The sequence below is a fragment of the Halichoerus grypus genome, chromosome 5, assembly GCF_964656455.1.
Source record: "Halichoerus grypus chromosome 5, mHalGry1.hap1.1, whole genome shotgun sequence".
Taxonomy (NCBI): Eukaryota; Metazoa; Chordata; class Mammalia; order Carnivora; family Phocidae; genus Halichoerus; species Halichoerus grypus.
In genome coordinates, this window is record NC_135716.1 from 60,987,092 (window position 1) to 61,013,025 (window position 25,934).

The 25,934-nt window shown below is 41.7% G+C and overlaps 1 protein-coding gene and 1 long non-coding RNA gene across 3 annotated transcripts in view; one reads left to right on the plus strand and one right to left on the minus strand.

Moving 5' to 3' along the window:
* Positions 1–4,199: 4,199 nt before the first annotated feature.
* Positions 4,200–5,736, minus strand: LOC118546603 (uncharacterized). The gene is made up of 2 exons (XR_004922677.2): positions 5,471–5,736; positions 4,200–4,543 (listed from the first exon to the last, which is right to left on the minus strand). It is a non-coding gene; the product is annotated as an uncharacterized LOC118546603 (long non-coding RNA).
* Positions 5,737–5,903: 167 nt separating this feature from the next.
* The window catches only part of NCOA2 (nuclear receptor coactivator 2), a 288,649-nt gene continuing 268,618 nt past the window's right edge, over positions 5,904–25,934 (plus strand). For both annotated transcript variants that reach the window (XM_036109392.2, XM_036109399.2), the window contains exon 1: positions 5,904–6,311. The gene's annotated coding sequence lies outside the window, so the exon portion shown is untranslated. The remainder of the gene's footprint in view (positions 6,312–25,934) is intronic.

Here is a 25,934-nt window from a genome sequence, read left to right on the forward strand (position 1 = left end):
AAGTGGTTGTATAATCTTGCAAGACTATAGAAAGTCTGAAAGAGAGTTCCAGTTGTTCCACGTTCTTACCAATACTAGAAATTGTTGGCCTTTATAATTTTAGCCATTCTAGGGAGTGTGTAAGTGGTATCTCTTGTTGTTTTAACTTGAGTTATTTCCCTGATGACTAAGGACCTTGAGCATCTTTTCATATGTTTATTGACCGTTCACATAATTTTGTAAAGTGACTTTTCAAGTCTTTGGTCCATTTTGATATTGGTTGTTTCTTTATTATTAATTTGGAGGTGTTCTTTACTTATTTTGGATACAGTTATTTTGCCTGCTAGGTGTTTTGCAAATATGTTCTCCTAATCTGTGGACTGCTTTTTCTCTTCCTAGTGGCATTTTTGATAAGAAGTTTATAATTTTAATGAAATCCAATTTATCATTTATTTTTCTTTTCTGGTGAGTGTCTTTCATGTCCTGTTGGAAAATCTTTGCCTACCCCAAAGTTGCAAAATATTTATTATCCCAATTTTTCCTGTAGTAGGTTTACAGTTTTAGCTTTAACATTTAAGTCTATGATCCATCTTTAATTTATTCTTATGTATGGTGTGAGGTAGGAGTCAATATTCATTTTCTCTATGCCAATATCTAGTTGTTCCCACACTATTTATTGACAAGACTTTCCTTTTTCCATTGAATTTCCTTAATGACTTCATAAAAAATTCAATTGTCTGTAAATTTGGGCATCTATTTCTGGACTCACTATTCTGTTCCATTGATCTATTTGTCTATTCTTCACCAATATCACACTGTCTTAATTATTGTAGCTCTATAGTGAGTTTTGGAATCAGTAGTGTAAGTTATCCAAACTGTTCTTCTTCAAATTTGTCTTGGCTTTTCTTGATAATATGTATCTCCATTTAATTTTAAAATTAGGATCTCAGTTTTTACTAAAGAGACCTGATGGGATTTTGATTGGGATTGTAATAAATTTATAGATCAATTTGAGAAGAGCTGACATCTTAACAACATTGAGTCTACCCATCTCTCTCTCTTTTTTTTTTAAGATTTTGTTTATTTATTTGACAGAGAGAGACACAGCGAGAGAGGGAACACAAGCAGGGGGAGTGGGAGAGGGAGAAGCAGGCTTCCCGCCGAGCAGGGAGGCCGATGCGGGGCTCGATCCCAGGACACTGGGATCATGACCTGAGCTGAGGGCAGACACTTAAGGACTGAACCACCCGGGCGCCCCTACCCATCTCTCTTTTTAATTAGGCCTTTGTGAATTTCTCTCAGCATGTTTTTAGTTTCAATGTAGAGATCTTACACATCTTTTGTTAAATATATTCCTAAGTATTTGATGTTTTTTATGCTTTTGTAAATGTTTCTAAAAATTTCATTTCCAAATCATTTCTTGCTTATAGAAATACAATTGATTTCTGTATGTGGACCTTATATCCTGTGATCTTGCATTCATTTTAGTAGTTTATAGATTCTTTTGAACTTCATGTGTCCACAGTCACATCATCAGTAAATAAAGATGGTTTTACTTCCTTCCTTTTTATTTTCTTACCTTATTGCATTGGATAAAATTTGCAGAGAGGCTAAATTACTTGCTTCTTAAGTTCACACAGTAAGAGCCAAGATTGAAACTCAGTCCATCTGATTCCAGAACACCCTGGAATGAGTGAAGGTGTATTAAGTATTTTGTTGCTGTTATTGCTTCAGAAAATATGGCTAGGAAAAAAATAGGGTCATACTGAAGAATATAAGGTAAAGGATTTTAATTGCATTCTGTAGGCAAAGAAGTAGTTTCAAGTGGAAAGTAATAGAATAAAAGTGGGAATATTAATCTTGTGACAGTGTGCAGTATAATTTGAAGGGAGCCCCTCATTCATTTATTCATTCATATCATGGTCATTTATTGAGCCTGTATTATGTTCTAGGAATTGTTATAGGTACTGAGGAAATAAAGGTGAAGACAATGTGTGTTCTTAAGTAGTAGAGATATTCAGTGATGGAGAACAAAATCTTAGCACAATCGGTATGCCATGCTGCAAAGTCAGCCCTATGATCTTGCATAAATTAATTTCTCTGAATCTCAATTTTCTCACATGTAAAACAGGAATAATAATACATATAATGCCTACTTTGACTAGAAATAGGGGTAACTGGGTGGCTCAGTCAGTTAAACGTCTGCCTTTGGCTCAGGTTATGATCCCAGGGTCCTGGGATGGAGCCCACATTGGGTTCCCTGATCAGCGGGGAGTCTACTTTTCCCTCTGCCCTTCTCTCTGTACCTCCCTCAGCCCCTCCCCCTGCTCATGCTCTCTCTCAAATAAATAAATAAAATCTTTTAAAAAAAGGAAAAAATATATGTAATATGCTTGACCTATATTAAACACATTTATAGTAGCTATAATATTTAAGGGATTTGGAAAGAGCAAACAATAAGAATGAAACAGTTGGGCAAATAGTTGTTTTGTTCAATAATCAAATTGTCAAACAAATGTTTTAACTGATTCTCCCCTCCAATAATTACATTTTTAATAAAATGAACTATAGGCTTTTGCTTTTGCAATTTGAAAGGAGAGTACACCAAAACAGAGGTACCTGCGTTATGCATAGATTTAGTCAACATAATAATATTCCTTTATGTCTCTATAAAGAGCTCGATAGTTAAAGTACATTAACTTACATAATTTTGAGTCTTGCAACAATTGTACAGATGAAGAAACAGATATTTAGTGACTTGTCTAAGGTCACATAGTAAGTAGAAAAGTGCAGTTCATATGTTTATTTGCTTATCTTCTATATTTTTACCATACCGTGTTACCTCTCATTATATCATGATGCATGCTAGTAGTAGTAATAATACAAAAATGGTATTGAACCTTCCATTTTTATGTAGTTTAAATATGAAGACATTGAGTAGCTTGAAATTGAATGGGGAAGAGAGGCAGTCGAAATAGAAATTTCTTGCCCTGGAGCGCCTGGGTGGTTTAGTCAGTTAAGCGTCTACTTTCAGCTCAGGTTATGATCTCAGGGTCCTGGGATTGAGCCTGGCTTCAGGCTCTCTGCCGGCGGGGAGTCTGCTTCTCCCTCTCCCTCTGTGCTCTCTCTCTCTCAAATAAATAAAATCTTAAAAAAAAAAAAAAAAAAGAAATTTCTTGGGGCACCTGGGTGGCTCAGATGGTTAAGTGTCTGCCTTCAGCTCAGGTCGTGATCCCCGGGTCCTGGAAATGAGTCCTGCATCGGGCTCCCAGCTCGGCAGGGAGTCTGCTTCTCCCTCTGCCTCTTCCCCTGCTCATGTTCTCTTTCTCTCAAATGAGTAAATAAAATCTTAAAAAAAAAAAAAAGAAATTTCTTGCCCTATAGCATTCACATTGTTCTCATTTTTCTTAGGTATATTGTTAAATATATAAATTATCGTTTTACTTTGCTATTTTATATTGCATTTATAATTTGACTTTTTTTTTTTTTTGGTTTGTCTACTTGCCTCAACCATCCACGGTCTCTCAAGTTTCTGCTTCTACTAAATTTCAATAATTTCCTTCCCCTTTATGATTTCTACCCACATTTTTTGTACCCACATTTTTTTTTGTTATTGGGTTGTCCTCTGTTGGTAATATACCTAGTTCCTATATCTTTGTGTTTTTTTTCCCCTTTGCATCATTAAGTCAACTTATTTACTGCCTTTTCTTCCTTTCCATTTTACATTATCATAATGATAATTCACTAACGGCCAGTTTTTGTAACAATTATTCTGAGGTCTCACAGAAATCTAGTTCTATCAAAATACTGAGAACATTTCTTATAAACAGATTTTAAAAGCAAAGTATTGGACGGTGAAGTGGGGAAGGGGACATGGAGATTGGATGAGATACTATTGTTTATGTTTTACAGATCCAGTTAAACAAAAAAACATTATGTGGGACCTTGTTAGGAGTATAATAAAAACTAGAACAAGACAAGGTTGAGAGCCCTGAGTAGCTTACAATGTAGTGAAAGAGAAAGACCAATATATAAACAACTCCAACACAACACAATAGTATTAACACGACAGCATGAAGTGCTGGAGACCAGAGACTACTCGAGAGCAGCAGTTACAGGATTCCTCCAGGTTCCAGGCAATTGAGTAGCAGCTGAACATGGAACTTACTATGCTATGCTGTCAGATGTGTTTGTTTTATTTTGGTAGAAACAGTCGTGTCTCTTGAGCATGCAGTAAGTTTTATTGAGAAATATGGAAATGCAATGGGGAGTCATTTATTTGCACAGATATCATGGGTGGTTTTTGACAGTGTGATATATACTGTCGCAGAGGACTGATGGACTCAGGACTTCTGCCAAAAAGAAAGCAAGAAAGAGAATCTTTTCTTTATCACAACTCAGTGTTAGGGGAGAGGACAGGAAAGAAAATCTGAGTCCAGCAATGTGACAGACCTCAGGTGACTACTTCCTCATTGTAGGAATACTATGGACTAGTATTTGGTGGAAGAAGACAGTCCATTAAAAACCCTTCATTTCCTGTTTCTTCTCCCAGGTTTTTGGAGAGCTGTGGGTTTTTAGGGAACATAATTCTGTTATGCGAGGTAATAAAAATAATCTTTAAAAATTTACTAAATTAATACACAGTCAATGCAAACATTTTAAACACTGTAGTTAAGTGTACAAAATAAAAGTGGAAGTACCCCATTACACACCCACTTATTATATACTCCCCACTATACTAACAATTTGTTGCAATAGCCTTCCATTTTCCATCTATAGTCTCACACACACACACCACACATTTTCTTTCCAAAAATAAAATTGGTGGTATTCCCACAAATTTGAGGTTGAAGATATTAAAAGTGTGGGCTCTGGAGCCCGCCAGGACTGGGCTCAAATCCTCTCCAGCTTCCTGGCTGTATAACCCTAGGCAAATTACTTTATTTCTTTAAGTTTAAATTTTTTGTGAAGGGTAAAACGGTAATTACCTTGTAAGGCTTGAGGATCAAAATCAATAGCGTATATAAATTACTCAGTCCAGTGCCAGGCACATAGTAAGTGTTCAATAAACACTATTATTGTCTATGGCAAGTGACCTTTTCTCGTAAGACTAGAAGTAAGGAAATTTGTTATGCAAATGTTGTTCATTTTTTCCAACTAATTATATCTAAGTTGGGAAGAACTCGCTTTCCCAAAGCATAAAACTGATCCAAGTAATATTTAAGTGAGAATTCTCGAATTTTTGGTGCAACTCTCCTGCACTCTCCCGCCCCCCCCCCCATCACTTTCTGACGTCTAGGAAGTGGACTTTCCAATAAAGAACTTTTGTGATTCATGTCGGGACGAGAATGCTCAACCAGGTTAGGTTTTACACACTGTGGACACTTTTGCTTTATCAGGCGATTGCTGGGTGGCACCCCTTTCAGCTAGCCTCCCGCAGTCGCGCCCCTCCATCCCTTCGGGAGTTACGGCTGCAACAGGAGAAGCCTACCCTCGTAGGAGCGGAAGGAGACTTGATGGACGAGTGGCACCTCCAGGACGCAGCAGCAGACGCGGGGCGTGCTAGGGGTGCGCCCTAGGGGTGCAGGCTGCTGGCGGAGGGGCCCGGTCCGAGCGCCGGCGGGAGGCTCTTCCCCGGGCAAACCTGGCACTTGGCTTTCCCCGATCTTCGTCCGGGGCATCTTCCCCGCCGTCTGCAGCCCCAAGTACCCACTGCCTGCACTCTGCAGCCCCGGCCAGTTCCATCCTCTCGCTTTCTTTTTTGGCACTGCCCTTTGCCCTCCCATGGAGTCATCTGTTTACTCTCCCTTCACTTGCAGTCACCCATAGGTCACCCTCCCTTTGCCACAGTCACCCATTTTGTCCCCTTTCCCTTCTCCCCCTCACTCTTCACCTCTCCCCGGGTCGCCTTCTCAGAGGACTCTGCCGACGGGGATGCTGCGGACCCCGCGGCCAGGGTCTGCTCCCCGGAGAACCCTCCGTCCACCTTTGCCCCCTCCCCGGGGGCGCGTGAGGCAAGTTTCCGCCCCGTCCTTTCCCCAGTGACAGGACTTGGCGGCGGCCACGGCCAGGGAGGCGGAGGGAGGGACGGCCTGGCTCCTGAGCCCCCTCCCCTCCTCGCGAGCTCGCGCGGTCTGTGTCTCTCTCCGCAAGTGCGGAGACGCGGAGGAGGAGGAGGAGGAGGGAGTTGGGGGAGGATCTCCATTGAAATAAACAACCAGGCAGCAGTTATTAACACGGGAACATGGCGGCCGCAGCCTCAGCCACAGCTTCGGCGGCGAAGGTCAGCGCCGACGGCAGCCGGCACCTGACGGCGTGACCGACCCGAGCCGGTAACCGCGCCTTCCCTGGGGGCCGCGAGGGCGGGCGGGAGGCGGGCGGCGGGCGGGGGGCGCCGCGTCCCCACCCCCGGCCGCGACTGCCCTTCCTGCGCCGAGCCCGGCGGAGCCGTGCGCCGCGGAGAGGGCTGTTTTTGTGTGCGGGGACCGCTGCCGGAGTGCGCGGAAAACGGGAGTTGCATCCCGGAGGCGCCGCGAAGCTGGGGAGTTGGGTCTTGGGGGGTGGGGAGGGCGGGAACCGGCGGGGAGACGCGGAGTCCCTGGGAGAGAAAGGAGGCGCTCCAGCGCTTTGCGAGAGCTCTGGAGACGAGTCCCGGAGCGCGAGGCGGGCGGAGGCTGCAGCCCGCGGCGCCGGCGAGAGGTGAGAACCGAGGCGCGGCGGGGAGGCCGGGGGCGCGGGCGCGGCTCCCGCCGGAGGAGCCAGGCGCCAGCCAGCCCGCCCGGTGCGGGGTCGGCGAACACCGAGGCTCCTGTCCCCCTCGGGGGGAGAGAGGCTCAGACGGGAAGGTGAATCCTGAGAAGGTGCATTCTTTAATGGAAACGCGGAGCGACTGCAGCGGAGGGTGGGAGTCGGGCGAGGGGAGGCAGGACTCGGGAAGTGCTCGGGGGTGTGTGAAGGTGAAGCGCGATGTCAGGGGCGGCCGGCCGGGTGAGACGCTGGGAGGAGGGGATCGGCGGCCCGGCGGGCGGGCCGGGCCCGTGTCAGCGCCGGGGGCGGGGGGCGAGGGGCGCCGTGCGCCGCGGGCGGACGGGAAAGAGCTGCGGCGGGCGGGGCGGGCGGCGCGCTCGGGCCGAGCAGGCCGGGCGGCGGTGGGGGCGGGGAGCCGGGGGCCGGACCGCGGCGGCGCCGAGCTGGGCTCGCCCCTGACTTAACTTTCTGGGTGCGGGCATGTGTGCAGGAGGCGCGCTGGGGCCGGGGCTGGGGGCGGGAGGCGGTCCGGGAGGTTCCGGGTTGGCTCGCCAGCGCCCCCTTTTCTCTCCCCCTTCTCCCCGCCCCTGAAGGGACAGGCCCTCAGGGCCCCAGGCGGGAAGCGGGAGGGGCCCTCCAGGCTGACTCGCGACGGTCACGCCCCGGGCCCGAGGACGCTTCTCCTTCGGGCCTCTGGGGGCTGCTGAGTGAGGGGGCCGGGGTCGTCGCGGCGTGTTGGGGCTCCCCGTCCCCCGCCCCTCCGGGGAGTCCCGGAGGCGCCTCTTCCGAGATCGGGGGTGGGTCGGTCCCTGGTTAGATGGTTCCTCCCTCTTCCCCCTCCCTCTAGTGGTTTCCGGGGCCTGCGGGACCGAGGGGCGGGAATCGGGGACCCGAGCCCCTTGCGCCGGCCCAGAGCTGGACCGGGCCTAACGCCTTCGGGGTCTGTCACTGGTAGGGGAAACTTTCCCAAACCGGGGACCAAGCCTGAACACCTCCTCCGCCACCTCGTCCTCTAATCCCACTCCCACTCCACCTCCTCCAACGCCTTCCCCTCCCACCGACCCGAATCTCGCTGCGTGTGACTGATGGGGCAGTGAGCCAATCGAAGGCGGGGAGCTGACCTGCCGGGTGTCGGTAAGCCAATCGTGGGGACCGGAGGAAGGAAGGGGGCGGGGTTGCTTCCCGACCAGTTAGAGCAGAGTTGCACGCGGGGCGGGGGAGTCATGGAGACGCCGAGCTAGCCACTCTTGTCCATCCCTAGTCACCCGGTCCTTGGTCTGTGCGGTAGTGTCACTTATAGAGTCTCCCACCCAGGAGGCATGTAGTTTAACGCGAGATACTGTATTTTTCTTGGTACCACAAGAGACGTCGTCTTAGACACGACGAACTCTAAAGCCACTTAGTATGTGGCAGTAACTCTCCGAGGCCCGTTTCTAAAATGGCATGTATATTGTAGTGATCGTGTTCTGGACCTCAGCGACGGGTTTACGTGCAGAGGCTCATAGGAGTTATCAGTTTACCCCTACCTCACTTTCACTCAGCTACTCTAGGGTGGGGACAGTGAATTTGCAAGGGTTCTCTGAAAATGAAGGCATCGGGATAGTCTTACGTCAATTGATTATTGGGAGTGTAAAGCATCATTGTTTGTAATGGCTTCACTGGTTCCTTGTTTAATTAGACCGCCAGTTCCCAAAGTGCACTTGGAAGTTCGGCATTTGGGATGATCTTAAAAAAAAAAAAAGTCGTTTATGGTATGCGTTTTGTTTTGTTTTTTTCTCTTTCTTGAGTAAACAAAATGAAGTTAGGAACCAAAGCATCACTGTTTGAAAAATAAAGCGTTGGTATTTAAGAAGCAAAGCTAGTCAAAGAATATTTGTCTACAGAAAAAAAAAGTCTAAAGTGTAGTTTGCTGGATTACTCCCACACAAAAGATTCTTAAAAAAATAGTTTTCTTCTTTAAACACACTGCTGAATTGTACAGTGTGTGAGTACTTTTCTGGTTTATGCAAGGTTAGGAGACATTTTTGGTTGTTTTATGTTGGTTGTTGGGTTCAGTACAGTGACTTTCTCAACTCCTGACTTTTAAGAATAGGAAGGATAGGTCTTTGGTTCTCAATAAAGAGCACAGGTTGCTCCGCAGGCATAAGCTCCTCTTCTTTGTTGGTGAGGTTTAGTGCACGCTGACAGCAGCAAGGATCCTTTTCCCAACTGGAATTTGTAAAATCTTTGGGAGTTCAAAGAATGAATCATGTTAAACTGAGAACGAATTCATTCATTTTGTGCTAAGTATCCCTTGAATTTAACTGATCTTGGGAGGCTTTTTTTGGGGGGGGGGGTGTCTTATGTGCGTGGTATTTATCTATACTGCTTTCTCAAGCTTCTGTTAATATTTGGTTAGTATAAGAAAGAACTGAGGAACTGTAGTTTTAGGAAACAGTATTTACCACACTCTACAGATGTGTTGTTGTAATATACCATTCTCAAATTTATAATGTGAATTCTCAATTCAGTATAATTTTGAGTGTTTACGTAGACAAAAATTAATTGCATTTTGCTGTAGCCCTTTGGGTGTTATTTTAGTGATAAAATAACAAAAACTGTGGTGATAAAACATTTAGCTGCCAGAAGTGGGGAATATCAAAAATTAAACAACATTCAAAATTTGACAGCACTGAAAACCCCCATCATTAGTTAATTTAGTTACTGATGGCCACTCTGACGTGTGCCCTTCTCTCTCTTTTGTATGTGTAAGAGCAACACATTATCTTACTTCATTCTCTACAACAATCCTTGAAAATGTTCTCAGATTCTTGGTGGCAGAGAGTAGCAAGTCCTCTAAAGCCTGGCTGGGGGTTGGGGGGGGGGGAGAAAAAAACCTCTCAAGCATATGGAGACATCTAGAAAAAGATGTGCATCGTCAGCTGTGATTCCATTGTGTGCTCTCAGACTAGATCTGAGCCTTCTTCCTCCTGGGGATTTCAGTCTTAACAGAGGAGTTCTTTGACTTTTAGATGTCAGGGTACTGAAACAAGGTAGAAAGAAGCTCACTAATTATGAATTTTATATTTTTTAGATACTTTGGCTCTGATTTTAACCTTTTATTGGCTAAATATAATTTATATGACTTTTGTTCACTGTTAGAGGAACATTTCACTGGAAATGTAAAATGTAAGGATCGGAGGGGGACGTGGGCTGTGGTATGAGTGTATAAAGGGGTAATGCTCCTTGGTTGGCTTTATCTATAGCTATATCTTATTAAAGCTTTCTAAGCCTCACAATCAAGGACCTGTGAGCAGTGCTTTCATTACACACCCTATATTTAAGGATTCAGTACCTTAGCTGTTTCAAATCACATGAGGTTGAAATGTGACCCATAAGTTGACAGCTTGAATTTCTGAGAAAAAAAATGTTTGTGTTGTATTGGGTTTAAAAGCGATTCTTTTAAGCAGTCTTAGGATGTTAGGTAGCAAAAAAAAAAGTCTCTAAACAATTTTTCTAGAAGGTCAGTTTTCTGAAATGCACAGTGTGTTCTTATTTGATATTTTGACTGCTGTTATGTCGTTGAAATTATATTTAAAAGCCTAATTAATGCTTAGCTATTTTTATGGCAAAACTGCTATTTAAGAAATTACTGGCTTTTCAGTATTCTGTGTTTATAGTTTTGTTTGGTAATTTATGTTATTAAATGCTCTATCAATTTTAGGGGCGCCTGGGTGGCTCAGTTGGTTAAGCAACTGCCTTCGGCTCAGGTCATGATCCTGGAGTCCTGGGATCGAGTCCTGCATCGGGCTCCCTGCTCAGCGGGGAGTCTGCTTCTCCCTCTGACCCTCCCCCCTCTCATGCTCTCTCTATCTCATTCTCTCTCTCAAATAAATAAATAAAATCTTTAAAAAAAAATAAAAATAAAAAATAAAAATAAATGCTCTATCAATTTTAAATTAAGAGAATAGGAGGGAGAAAGAAAATAAGTTACTGCTTTAAGGTATTGGTCTTTTATTGCAGTAAATCTTAAAATCAGTGGAAATTAGTATCTTTTCCTCTAATGAAATAATCAGACTCTATTTACCTACCAATGATGAAAGCCATTCAAAGGAAAACAGAACAAAACCTTCAGTTTCTTATACTCAAACCTGAAGCTCATTTTACCTCTGTGACTTGCTTTCTAAACAAAAAAAATATTCTTAGCGTTTAAGTGTTTGTTTCCTTTTTTTGTTTTAAATCTAGGAGGGTTTATGAATTGCAAACTGTAGAAAGAATGTGTTATGTCATGTTACTTTTAGAGCCCATTAAAAGTGATGTCTGGAAAAGCTATAAAATACAATTTTAGGTCATAGACCCTCAATTCAGACGGTATAAAGAAACTCGTACTTTATGGATTCTAGGTACTAATTTCTAAATAGAGGTGAGATTGTGACTTCTGTGAATATTTTAGAAGCTGGTTTAGTTTTCCTAGCTGTTGTAAAACTGAGGCAAAACGTTATGAAAAGAACTGGAAATCTTAAAGGTAAACTTGTGTTTGAAGGTAACTGAAATGAAAGGACTAGGTGGTCTGTAGGAGATCACGATGCTCTTGGCTTTTAGGGCAAAGATTTTATGTCTATCCTATGAAATGTTCATCAGTAACCACATTTCTGGCTTCCAGTGGCTTATGATGACATAATGCAACTGTGGAAAAATTGATTCCAGGACAATTTTAAGTTGGTTCCCTAGTTGGAAATTTCTAGAGGAGAATTAAGTAAGCAGGGAACCTATGAGGATGTTTTATTTAGCTGCTTTTGAGGCTTTTGGATGTAGAATCTTAACTTTAAGAGAGAGAGGAAAACTGCTTGTAGGTAGAAGTTATTGGCAACTCGTTAAAGGTTCTGAAAGAAAAAAACAGTTTTTAATTTTAAGTATCAATTGATAGATACATGAAGAATTGAAGTTAGCAGGTTAAATCTAGTAGAATTTATGCCTTACAGGCAGCTAATTATGAACTGTTAAGAGTTCCCCATGGGTAACTTAAATCCCACATTGGGCTTTTTAGATCTTGTCTTTGCATTCTTGCCTCATTTAACCATTGTTTCATTCATTTGTTCATTATTCATTTGATGAGTATTTGAGTATCCTAGCATTGGCAGTGTACTTTGATAGTGGAAACCATCTATTACGAATCCTGTGATTTAATGGGGAACACAGAGTGGGTGATGTTTTTGGTGGAGGAGAAGGTGGAAAGGTACATGTTCACCTTAATTTTCAATTTGCTTGGATATTAATGATTTGGTTTTTTGGTGTGTGTAATTTTAATTATATATTGTCAAAAAATTTTGCTTTGATTTGGGTTTGAGCTTTTTTTTCCCCCCGAAAATAGGATTAGGTTTATAGTAAGTTGTTAAATGTCCACTTAACTGATTAGCTTACAATCAAATACTTTTCCTTTAATGGAGGTATGAATATTTATAATTAGTGTTGTTTTATATTCTCTGGAATCATGTCGTGTGTGTGGTCAGCATGGCAGTCTTTAGCTGGTCAAAGGTATTAGGGCAACTAGTCAGGGACCTCCCAGTTCTGTGGAGAGTGTGCCTTGTCGCTACTCTAAAGCTACATACTCTGGGCCTTCACAGCCAAAGTTTCTAAAGGATGGAAAACTCCCTTGTGCAGCCTCTCACAGGTGTTCTTCTATGATTATTAGTTTTTCTAGATTTCACTCATTCTTGCTCTTGACTGAAATGTATGTATTGGGAGAGTAATGACAATGCACCGTAAATGATAATAGCAGCTCTCCCTGAGTGCCAGCAACCTGTTAGGGGCTTTTTGAGGTGCGTTTCATTCTTTCTTTTTTTGCCACAGCCCTGTAAAATAGAGGTTACCTCATTTTTCAGAAGATGAAGCTTAAGAGAGATTAAGTCCTTATGCCTATGAGCAAAACTTCCGGGGGGAGGGGGGGGATTACCCTTGACCAGTGAGGGCGAGGAAACAAATCGTAAGTATCAGAGGTAATGGTGAGTCTGAGAATGTCTTCCTTTTAGGAATCTGTAAAGAACATGTTTTCAGGCCTTTTATAAGGCTGTCAGTGTTGGTGTTTAGTCCATGAAAGGGAGAGAGAGATTTGAGTGGTTCCAGTCCTGCAAATCATGCCAGCAGGTATGTAGCAAAGCCTTGCATCAAGGCAGGCCTATACCTGGGCAGGTGTTACTTATCTTAAGATCTACAAATAGTCTCTGGCTTTTTAGTCATCAGCCCATTGTTTAACAATTCTTAAATTGCAGGATTCTTTTAATTTTCAAAAAATAAGAATGGTAATGGATGAAGTAAAAACAAGTAACATTTACTGGGTGTTTACTCAGAACCTGGTGCAGGGTTCAGGTGCCCTTATTGTATACTCTGTGTGTTTCTCCCTGTAACACAGTGAGGTGGGTGTTACCATTCCTATTACGTAGTTCATGAAGTGGGGGCACAGAACTGTCAAGTTAACTTGCCCAGGGTCACACAGCCAGACTACTGGAGAAGAATTCGAATCCAGGCAAACATTGCCCCTTAGCCCTGTCCCCTTAATGTGTATTCTGCTAGCTGGTGGGCTGTGCTTCTTTCAGTGTCAGGTGGTGGTGTCTTATCAAGTGCTTTGTGGAGGTAACACAGATCAGTAATTCTGCACTTGGGAAGAGGAAAGGGGTAGGAGTATATTTTGAGAAAGCCCATCCAGGTTGCCTATTTCTCACAAGAAAAAGCTAAGAAAATAAGCTCAAGAAAACTTGATTGTGGGGGCTAGGGAGAAAATAGATTGGGAGCACTACAGGGGGTGTAGGTTTAGAAGGGATGAAACACTGATACAGATATTTGGCTTCTTATTTCTTTACAATATATTTAATTCTAGTATGTTTAATTATTAGGTGGTGATTGTGGGATGCATGTTTTACAGATTTTGTGCAATCTCTGTGGCGTGGATGACTTGGTGTTGAGATCTTGTAGTCTTAAAAGAAGGCTGATAATATATGCAGTCATCTGACTTGTGCTCTGCTATTTGTGGAATTCTTCTGTCTGCTTGATTGTTTGCAGGGAGCGAGGAGAGCTTTCAGGGAACTCTTTCACCTATGCACGTGCGGGGAGCAGCATACACTGCTTTCAGCGTTCCAGCTCCCAGGGACTGAAGGCTTGTTGTCGTGGATGAAAATATAATGCATGATATTTTCTGTTACTCATTTAGTGTGTCCATGTGAAATGTGATCCCACATATTCCAAGGCTTAGCTTGCGGAGCGTGAGTGAGTTCTGGAAGTTCCTGTTGTTGCTGACTGACCTCTGCCCATTGAAGTAGCCGTCTAAATGACAATTGTCTTTTCTAGCAGATTATTTCTGCTTATAAAATCAGCTTATTAATCAAACATGAAGTGACTTCCCTTGCCTTTGGTGGTACAGTAGCATTTGTAAGACTATGTAATATTAATTTATCTTAAAATTTTAATTCTATTGTTAATATGCTTACTGATGAAAAGCTTTCAGTTATTGTCAAAATGTAAATTAAAAAATGGAGTTGCATATCTTACAGGAACCTTTGTTTTTACCTGAGTCATTTCTAGAGTCAAACTAAAGGGGAAATTTAGATTGCTACATGGATAACAAACTTTTAGGGGCATCCGGTTGGCTCAGTCGGTAGATCATGTGACTCGATCTTGGGGTCATGAGTTCGAGCCCCATGTTGGGCATAGAGATTACTTAAAACAAACTAAAAATACATTTTTAATGTGCCTGTGTATATTTTAAAGCTAGAATTATTCATAACGGTGTTTATCAGGTAAATTACCTCTGGTTATTGTTGGAACATGGGTGGTGAATTCTTTCACATATACTTTTAGATTCCTAAATAAGGAATATGGAAATCTCTTGCTAAAAATCTGAATGTCAAGAGTATGAATTTCTGTGAACATTAATAACGTTTCTTGAAATTACAGAAGTTGGTTATTTCATCGTTACGGAGACAGGCAGTAGGGGCTCGTGGGTGTTTGAGGTGATTGTGTTGTCCTGTCCTGGCCACCTTGTGTCTGCAGCCTGTGGTGGGTATGGTGTTAGGTGTGCTGTGCACCGAGGCTCAGCTTCTGTGTGGCTCGGTACTTTGAAGTGAGGATGGGCTGGTAAATAATGGCACAACTTTGGACTGCTTCAGTTTGGGTATAAATCCTTGTAGACTTTTCTCCTCTGCCTCCTTTTCTCCTTCTTCCTTGGCTTTCTCACTTTTTTTTCTTAAAGATGGAAGGTAGCTGGTAGTGAAGGGAACATAATCAAGATTATGGAGGAAGTCTGTTACTATCATTAAGTATTCATGTATGATCATGATCTGCGGTTTCCCTCTTTAACAAACAGATTGGCTCTGCTAACAGCACTTAGGGAAGAAACTAGCTATTTGTTAAGTAAGCCATTAGGTTGAAAACAGATCACTTAACAGGCACAGTGTAGTAATTGGCTGATTTGTTGTTGGAAGTTAGTTGGTTGCTGGACAACATTGTGGTCCAGCACACTGGGGGGCTGAGCTTCTGTTGTCTAATAGGATTGAGTATTACATTCCCTAGTTTCTTTGGTTTTTTTTTAAGATTTTATTTATTTATTTGTCAAAGACAGAGAGATATGGGGGCGGGGGGGGGGCGGGAGCGGCAGAGGGAGAAGCAGGCTCCCTGCTGAGCAAGGAGCCGGATGCGGGACTCGATCCCAGGACTCTGGGATCATGACCTGAGCCAAAGGCAGATGCTTTATTGACTGTGCCACCCAGGCATCCCACATTCCTTAGTTTTTATGTATTTTATTTCTTGCCTGTTTAAGGATATTATTACAAACTCTGTAGTGTTAGATGTCTTGAAAGTGTTCATTAGGTTCAAGTGGTCCAAATGGTGTAAATTGGAAATAGACAATTTAGATTGATGGAAATTGTAACCAAATTCCTAAAGCCTTGGGAATGCCTGCCTGCCTCTTTGGAGTTTCTGGTAGTGTATTGTATTTTCAATTTCTGGAATTCTATTTTGAGTCTTATCTGTAGTGTTCCTATTGCTGTTTTAAGTAGTAATATCTTGATTCCTTAAGACTCTTCTGTAAAAGTGTGATATAAAAATATTTATCCCATTAAAAATGTCGTTTTAATGTATCATAGCACCACTACAGTCTTTTCTAAATAAACACATGGTAAGTATAAATAATGGAACCAAGTGAAGGAAGTGGAAGTCATGTAAAGCTCTTTGATTTATGCTATACTACCTTTTATTTTAAGCAGGAGGTGTGTACAATTAAGAATTTTAATAAATGAAAGACTTTAAGCAATTACACACAAAAATGACATATTCATTGTGAACTGAACATATTGTCAGTGACAGTTGATAGTAACAAAAGTCAACAAAATGTCTGGACATTGAAGGACATTAGAAAACAGAATTGGAGCATTATCCTTCTCTGGTTAAAGGATGCTCACATAATAGCATTCTTGTAATCATTGGTGATCTTACTGTAGTAGTAAATATTTCCACTTTGAGAAAAGACATTGAGGAGAAAAGAGAGATAGGAGATAAAGGGAACCCCAGATTTTCCACTCGAGGCGAGCAAAGCCTTGACAGGAAGGAACTGGGTCCGGATACCTCTGGCTTGGCCTTGAGTGCCTGTGGTAGGGCCAGTGAGCTGGGCCTCCTGCAGAGGTCAGGACTCCACTAGAAGAGCCCCCCTCCCCTTCTCACTATCACTGGGAGCAGCTGCTGACCCTGTGGTGGGGAGGGAAGGGAGAGCCTGTGGTAGATGGAGCATGGGGTGAGTCCCAGGGGACTGGGGTCCCAGATGCTCACCTGCAAAATTGTTGTTTGCCTATGGATTTCCTACCAGGAGCTGGCTGGCTCTCATGTATAACATCTTCTGATCTGTAGCCATAATTCGGGCAGTGCTGATGGCCTCTTCCCTTCAGGTACCACTGAGCCCCACAGCCCTTCTACCCCCATGCTCTGTGAGGTGAGAAGTGAGGGGATTCTTCCACCCGAGAGCAGATAAAGACCGGGTGGTAAGGCAAGGGAAGACCTTCAAGGGCTTGTGATTTTCAGAGGCTGAGCACCTTTACCTGGCTTGGCCCTCAGAGGAGTGAGGAAGCCAGCACCTTCTCACCAAGGGATAGAGTTTTTCTGGCTCCGGGTGCCCTTTTCCATTCTCTTCTTGAGAAGTTTCCCATTGAGGTTCAGGTGTCTCCCACAGTCTCATTGTAGATTTTTCCTGAACCTGCCTCAGTTGTTCAGAGCTGTTTACAGTCTTGGAGAAAGAGATCAAGTGTATATTGGGGAGGGGGGAGAAGGAAAGGCATTCAGAAAGAAATTGGAGTGGCCTAGAGAGGAGTTGCTGTGTTGAATCTAGGCTAAAAAGGTTAGCACCATGCAGATGGAAGATAGCAATGCAATAGAGTAGCCTGGACTAAAATCTATAAATTAATGAAGGTGTATATAGAATAAATCCAGGGTAGCAGGTACATGCCTTTGCAGCTTTAAGGACCTACTACTAGTTTATCAACTTGATCATACTGAGTAGTTAACTTATAGTTCTTGTTATTTTAAATGGAACAGGCTTTTTATACAAACTTTTTTTTTGAAAGTTGAGAGAGATAAATGGTGGATTAGTTCCTAATAGCAGTGAAACAAGTTAGAATTTTTGATACAAATTCTTTGGAGTTTAATATCAGGAGGAAAAACTAAACTAAAATGCTTTGAATAATCAAGCATTAAAATTTGTCTGTCTATTTTGTTCAGTAAAGACACTTAAAAATGACTGTATGCTTTGGTTTATCTGAATGAAAGGACATTTTAGGTGTTTTCTTATTGGTTTGCTAAAGATTGAGTAGTAAAGACGGAGTATATATGTGTATATATTTTATTTATTCATTCATTCTTTATCCCCCTCCTCCAAAATAGTATTACAGAACAGCTTAAAGGCTTTCATTTTTAAACTGTATTTGGACTGATTTAACAGATTCTTCTTCGGCACTGTAAGTCATTAATAGACTGATCTTCCCCAGATATCCTTTTTATAATAATACAAGTCCCCACTCATCACAGAATGACATTCCCAAACGCTTACTAGATAGGTCTGTCACAAACCCATTTTTTCCCTATTTCTTTACGCGAGCCTTTGTACCGTTAGTCTGTTCTTCCTGGCCTTGACCATACAAGTTCACGCTCTTTGATTTGCCTTGAGAAAACTAATGAGTTATTCTAAAATTTAGGAAGCAACCCTTTGATATAAAACTCAATTTATTGGAAGTTTATATTATTGATCTTAGTTAATAGCGAAGTCTATGATCAAAACAGAAAGTACACATAGAGTCCAACAGTATTGAAAGGTTATTAGTAAAGATGCTTATTACATTGGTTACAGATTTTACAAAAAAATACAGAAGTCCACTTACCTTCAAAACAGAAACAATAAAGACTAAAATTTTGGGCTTTGTTGCTTCTGTAAAACTGAACATTTTTTACACTGAGACTTATCTTTTCCCCTGCAGAATATTTTGACACTATGGTGAGAAGAGGGATTAATAATCTCAGTTTATAGTGGGAAGAGGAAAAAAAAAGGTAAAGAAAACCTTGGGGAAATTCAGTAGTTCTCGAAAGGTAATAAAACAAAACCAAACAGAAAGAAAAGTATACCAGGGTTGGCACTTAAATACTTCCATTGAAGAAGTGATAAAAAAGAGAATGAAAGCGGCACTTGAAGGGCTGATGTCTCAATAGATAAATAATGGAATTCTACAACTATCCAAAGAGCAAAGCCCTTATAGCACACACATTAATATATACTTGTGACAACACCTATAAAAATATTCTCAACCTTCTTCCCAAATCTCTACTTAAATAGTAATTCTCTATTTTGTGGGATCATTTTATTTGCAGAGTAATTCAGAAAGCTATCTATCTATCTGTCTGTCAGCTATTTACATTCTGTCACCAGCCAATTATATATTAAAGTAGTAGAAACAGTGTACAGCTCAGGTGGAAAAGCAGGTTGGTGCTTTGTGATGTGCACTGTCATATATATCTCTTTTCCTTAGCTCCTGTGATGCTGCAATAATGTGGTAGAACAAGTGGCTAAATAAGAACTATTTCAATGCTGTATATGATCTTCTTTCTCCCTCTTTGTGTGTGTGTGTGTGTGTGTGTGTGTGTGTGAGTGATGAACTATTTGAAAGTAAGTTACAGATGACCCTTTATCCATAAAGCACATTGCCTTAAAATAAAGGCATTATTTTATAGAATCGTATATAATATGAATATGACTATTAAACCCAAGAAAAGTAATGTCAACTATCAGCTCTCTAATCAGTTTTCCCAGTTGTCCCCAAACTGTTACAGTTTGGGGTTTCAAACCAGCAGCTAATCAAGTTCACTCATTGCATTTGGTTCTGTAGTCTCTTTTAGTATGAAACATTGCCCCTAGTTTTTGCTTGTTTGCTTTTTGTTCTTTAGACATTTTTTAGGTTTTTTTTAATTAAAAAATTTAATTGTGGCACAATACTTAACAATGTTTACCATCTCACTCAGTTTTTAAATGTATAGTTTCGTAGTGCATTCACATTGTTGTGCAGCCGGTCTTTTCGGTGTTAAGACTTCAATTTCTCTAGGGGAGCCTGGCTGGCTCAGACTGAAGAGCATGGAACTCTTGATCTCAGGATTGTGAATTCGAGCCCCATGTTGGCTGTTGAAATCACTTAAATAAATAAATAAATAAATAAATTAATAAGAAAAAGACTTCAGCTTCTCCAGAAGTGTTAGGAAAATTAAATTGTTGGGGTGCCTGGCTGGCTCAGTTGGTGGAGCCTGCGACTCCCAATCTCAAAGTTTAAGTTCGAGCCCCACCCACGATGGGTGTAGAGATTACTTAAAAAAATAAAATAAATTGTTAAATATATTAATTTGATCAGGGCTGAAGAATAGCGTAACCTTTGAGAGCTTTATTGCTTGAGATTGTGGCATCTTAGGACATTTTCTTGGCATGCCCCCTCTGAATGCATCTCCTGTCTGGGCCCAGACACGTATTCTACAAGCGCATCCCACGCAGATCGACCTCATGCTAGGAGGGATGCAAACACAGAGCTAGTTTGGTCTCTGAGAATGCAGACCGTAAGAGAACCCTAGGAGTTGTTTTCCTCCTGGGAAGTAGTAGATTTCTCTTTTAGGCACAGGATGGGGGTTGAGACATTAATTTTATAGCACACTTGGCTAACTAGAAAGCTTTTATTCAAACACTTCTTGGGAGTAACACCATAGATACAAAAATTTGCTGGGATTTTACAGAGTTTGGCAACTTGAGTTTCTTGAATACTTGACTACTCCGTAACTTTGAATTTGAAGGTTTCTGTTTCTGTTTCCTTTTGGGGGGGGGGTGTGCAGTGTCTTTATTTGTTCTCCCTTCTGACTTTTCCTGCCCGCCCCCATGATTTCCAGCTTTAGTTTCTATTTAACCTCCTATTCTCTTTCTTACTTCAGAACCTTATTAAGGTATAGTAGAGCCCTCCTGTCTTCCCTTGTGAATCACAGTGGATATCTGGGATTCGTTCTCAGTTTGAAAAATAAGAGTCTAAAAGTAAAAATCATTCACAGGTGTGCAGATTATACCAGTGAGATCCCTGGTTAGCTCACCTACCTAATCCAGTAGAGAAGTAGTAATTATTCTTAACATAGATCTGGAAGCCTCAATGGAAAAGTTGTGAGTGGGAAAAACACTAGCAGTCAGAGAGAACAAGAAATAACACAAGAATTTAAGTAACTCCAGGATAGCTCTCAACTTGAAACTTTTAAGCTTCAGAAAAAAAAAAACAGAAACCAAGGTTATCTTCTCTTATTTAAAGTAATACTCTTGGAGGCGGAAGAGTGGAAGAGCCTCCACCAGGTGGAGGTAGAAGAGCCTTGTTAGGATGATGGCCATGCATCTTGCACTGCACCTTTCTTCTCTTTTCTTTTTTTTTTTCAAAGACTGTATTTGTTTATTTGACAGAGCACGAGCAGGGGGAGGGTCAAGCAGAGGAAAAGGGAGAAGTAGGCTCCCTGTGAAGCAGGGAGCCCAATATGGGGCTCGATCCCAGAACCCTGGGATCATGACTGGAGCTGAAGGCAGACGCTTAACCGACTGAGCCACCCGGGCGCCCCGCCCTGCACCTTTCTTAGAGATGGCAACACCCCCCCCCCCTTGCTACAACAAAAAACAAAACAAAATATGCTGCTCAGGAATAATGAGAATTGCAGTTATTGAATTAATATTTATACTGGGAAATCATATACTTAGGAGATACATAAGAGAAATGAATGGAAAGAAAAGTGAGACTGTACATAGGCCTTTTTATTTAACAGATCTGGGCAGATTGATTGATTGACTTTAGAGAGAGAGAGAATCTGTGCGCACAAGCGGGGGCGGGGGGGCAGAGGGGGAGGGAGAGAAAGAGAATCTCTTAAGCTGACTCTGGGCTGAGCGCAGAGCCATTCACCGGGCTGGATTTCACCACCTGAGATCATGACCTGAGCTGAAACCAAGAGTCAGAGGCTTAACCGACTGAGCCACCCAGGTGCCCCCAGATCTGGGCAGTTTTGAAGTGAGTAGAATTTAAAACAAGTGACTCAGAAATCCCATTTTCTGTTTTGTTTTGTTTCGTTTTTTTTTTTTTTGGAAAAATTTCCTGAAATGTCTTCCAGACATACTAAGTGATAGCCTCTTTGTTCTTGTCATTATATATATATTGTGATGCTTTTTAAAAATGTTGGCATATGAGAGAGGGTTGGACAAAAATTGTAGGTGTATTTCTGAGTGGCTCTGTGCTACATTCTAAACAGATAAGGTAGCAGGTAGCAGCCTGGGTTAACAGGGAATGTAACTCAAACAAACATTATGGACAGATGGGGGCGGGGCACAAAAATAATATAAAGAAAGTACTACTACTGTAAAACAGTGGCTCTACAAAACCCTCAGAAAATGAGAGGTTGTGTATCTAATTTTTCTGATTCTGTTTTTTATTCCTTTGAGCACTTCATTTTTCTAAATTAGTCATTTAGGAGAAAATACTTTTAAAGATTTTTTTAAAAAGTAATATCCACACCTAGTGTGGGGCTTAAACTCACAACCCCAAGATCAAGAGTCTCCTGCTCTGACTGAGCCAGCCAGGCACCCCAGGAGAAAATACTTTTAAAATGTGAAGTATTTTCCTGTTTTCTAAAGTGATTAGAAATGTGCCAAAATTCACTCAGGTCCATGCCATCTTCTAAGGTACTGATCTGTTTGTCTCTCTACCATGTAACTGTAAACTATAGAGCCCATGCAACAGAATTCTAGGTAACTCCTGGACTTGCCCTTTTCTGTCTTTGTTCACTGGGTGTTATATTTTGTGTATATATGTGTATAATAATTATTATTATCTTTTAATGACAGTGCCTTTTGTCTTTTCTGTTTTTTTGCATTTTATCTGCTATGGGTTTAGAAACCAGATAACTAGATCTGTTAATTCGGCAAAAATTTAATGAACACTTCCAATATACCAGACAATGGGAACACAAAAATTTAAAAAAGAAATGTCCCCTATCCTTGCAGATCTCACAGGGAAGGAAGAAGTCATGTGGGCAAGTAATTACAATGTATGCATTAGAATAGGAAATTGTATTAGAGGGCTGGTAAGATATTTTATGGGGGCAAATGGTTCATTTTGTGAGGTGAGGAAAGGCTTTACAGCTGCTGGAGTATTTGATTTGAGCCTCAAGGGCTGATTGAGATTTCATCAGAGAAGAGAAAAGGCATTCTATTTTTTTTTTTTTTTTTTTTTTTTTTAAGATTTTATTTATTTATTCATGAGAGACAGAGAGAGAGAGAGAGAAGCAGGCTCCCAAGGAGCAGGAAGCCCGACGTGGGACCCGATCCCAGGACCCTGGGATCATGACCTGAGCCGAAGGCAGACGCTTAACCATCTGAGCCACCCAGGCGCCCTGAGAAAAGGCATTCTAAAGAGAGACATATGCATAGGATGAAGATAGAAAATATTATAGTATGTTTCTATTTTATTATTTACTTATTTTTAAACATTTTATTTATTTGACAGAGAGAGAGTGTGCAGGAGCGGGGCGGGGGGAGTGGGGGTATGGGTGGCGGGGGAGAGGGAGAGGCAGACTCCCCGCTGAGCAGGGAACCTGATGTGGGACTTGATCCCAGGACCCTGAGATCATGACCCGAGCCAAAGGCAGACACTTAACAACTGACTGAGCCACCCAGGCGCCCCTCTATTTTATTTTTTATATGCACTTTTAATAAGATTTGCATGAGAATCTGAGAGACTTTTATCTGTAAAACTAGTGATCTTGGGGCACCTGGGTGTCTCAGTCAGTTAAAGCCTCCCACTCTTGGTTTCTGCTTGGGTCATGATCTTGGGATCCTGGGATTGAGCCCTGCATCAGGCTGTGCTGAGCATGGAGTCTCCTTGTCCCTCTCCCTCTGCTCCTTCCCCCTCTTGTGCACTCTCAAATTAAAAAACAAAAAACAAAAAACAAAAAAAACTAGTGATATTTAGAGCACAAAATTTGGGATATTTATTTTGAATGTTTAGAAAGGAGCCTTTCCCCCCTTGTCTCCTTTTTAATTCTTGCTTGCGTTCTGGATTAGGAAGTTCTGTTTACTGTTATTATACAATATATATTCCACACTTGGTGGCATTATGCCTACAAATGTTGTGGGCTAGAGTTGGAAAAGCCATGATGGACGTAGCTTATCTGCTCCATGATGTCTGGCATTCAGCTAGAATGAAGTCTCAAAACCAGGGCTTGGCAATGGAATCAAGTGAAGGCTTGCTCACTTACATGCCTGGTGTTTGATGTAGGCTGTTGGCCAGGCCCTCAGCTGAGTTACACTGAAATACCTTTGAATGAATGGTTTCTCTACCTAGCTGCTTGGGCTTCCTCACAGCATGACTGGTTCAAATGTAATAGTTCCAAGGAAGCTGTCACCTTTTATGACTTAACCTCATAAGTCACATAGGGTTACCTTGCCTTAGTCACAAGCCTCTCCAGATCCAGATTCAGAACACGTATTTGGGAACATAGATCCCAGCTCTCCTTGGGAGGAATGTTAAAAGTTGAATTAGAAGAGTATGTGGGATGGGAGGTTGTGGTCATCTTTGGGAACCATCATCTGTTAACAGGCTAAGCTGTAGAAAGTTGCAAGTGTTACTGTCCTTTAAAAGAAGAGAAGAGAGGAAGGAGGATTTATTGTTTCTGAGAGATCCAAAGTGTTTCCATATGAGATGCAGTGAGCAGCTGTTCTTTAGTCCCACAAAAGGCAACGTTCTTAAACTATATCTAATGGGATTTTAGTTAGATGTTCAGAGCTTTCTGATAAAAAAAATATACTTTTTTTTTTAACCAGAGGAAATTTGTGTGATTTAAAAGTAAATTTAATAATGATTTAAGTATATATTGCCTATGGGTGGACCTGTTGACTTCAGCAAGTGATTTAATGTTTAAGTCCAATTTCCATTTTTGTTAAATGGGGATAGTGATTGTTTGCCTCACAGAGTGGTTGAGGATCAAATAGGTTTTATTATTAGTGAAGCCAGAATGAAATTAGATGATTTTAAAGAAATTTTCTGGTAACAGATTCTCCCTTTATCAGGGATTATTGACAGGAAAATTATAGGGCGTTAGTGAATCTTCCTAAAATTTTTCTTTTAAAGATTTATTTATTTATTTTAGAGAGAGATTGTACATGCTAGAGCACGATGGGGGAGGTGGGGTAAAGGGAGAGAATCTCAAGCTTACACTGCGCTGAGCACAGAGCCTGACAGGCTCAATTTCATGACTGTGAGATCACAACCTGAGCCAAAGAAACTAGGAGTTGGACACCTAACTGACTGTGCCACCTAGGTGCCCCTAAAATTTTTCTTTAAATTCTGGAATTATCTTTTTTTTAAAATACAGAAAAATGTGGCCTATTATTTTTCTTTCCTATGCATGTATTTCCTGTGTAGAACTCTCAATTAAATGATAATGGCATAGGGCGCCTGGGTGGCTCAGTCGTTAGATGTCTGCCTTCCGCTCAGGTCATGATCCCAGGGTCCTGGGATCAAGCCCCGCATCGGGCTCCCTGCTCAGCGGGAAGCCTGCTTCTCCCTCTCCCACTCCCCCTGCTTGTGTTCCCTCTCTCGCTGTGTCTCTCTCTGTCAAATAAATAAATAGAATCTTTAAAAAAAAAAAATGATAATGGCATATATTTTTGGACTGTTTGTTTTACCAGGAACATTTCTAGCCCTGAAAGCCTCTCATGATATGAGTAGTAATTAACATAGTCCCCCCTGAAAGCACCAGGAAGGTGGTGCTTCAGCACCTATAAAGTGATAGATTAAGGCAGCTTTTTGTTCAAAAGATGCTTTTTTCATGTGCTGGGAGCACGGAAGAGTTTTTATTCTGAGTCTCCAGTCCAAATATTAGAATGCATAAATTGTCTACTTTGCTTATCCAAATGGAAACTCCCATGTCTCATTGAGATTTAGAAAAGTATGGGGGGGGGGGGTTCTCTGCTTTTTTAGAGACTCTTCAAGGGACTCTGCCAGATATTGTGAGGAGCTGGGTTTGAGAGTCCTCTGGTGGAGGTCCTGAGCCAGGGTAGGGTTGTGGGATTCTTCTTCCCACTAGGAATCCCAGCAACCTGAGATGAAGTAGAGGGTTAGGGACCCTCAGTGTGAAGATTACCCGACAAGACCATCTGTTGTCCTTCTGTGTGTACTATTTGAGCTCACAATTCCATAGTAAGACATTTCTCAGTAGAAGATCAGAAAACCATACACTGAAGTAATTGACATTTTACATACCATCAAGCACAGACTTGTCCTTGGGAAAGGCATTTCACTTTTAAGGACAGAATGAAAGTAAAATCTTTCAAGATCTTATCATTAGTTTTCTTCCTAGTCACTCATGAGATGATGTCACTGCAGGGCAGAAAGATTATAATATCTTTCTTAGAGAATTTACCAAAAACTTGAATGTTCTGTTGGGAGATGTTAATATTACATTCCAACAAACTTTGGAGTTCTTTATGTGCAGGAGTTTTTGGTTTTGGTTTTGGTTCTTGTTTTTTTTTTTAGTTCTATACAGTCAGTATGGAGTAACATTTAGGAGCCACAGTGCTTAGATTGTGGTCTGGCTCCATCACTTGAACAGGTGTGACCTTGTGCCCCAGTTTCCTTAAATGTTCACTGTTGTTA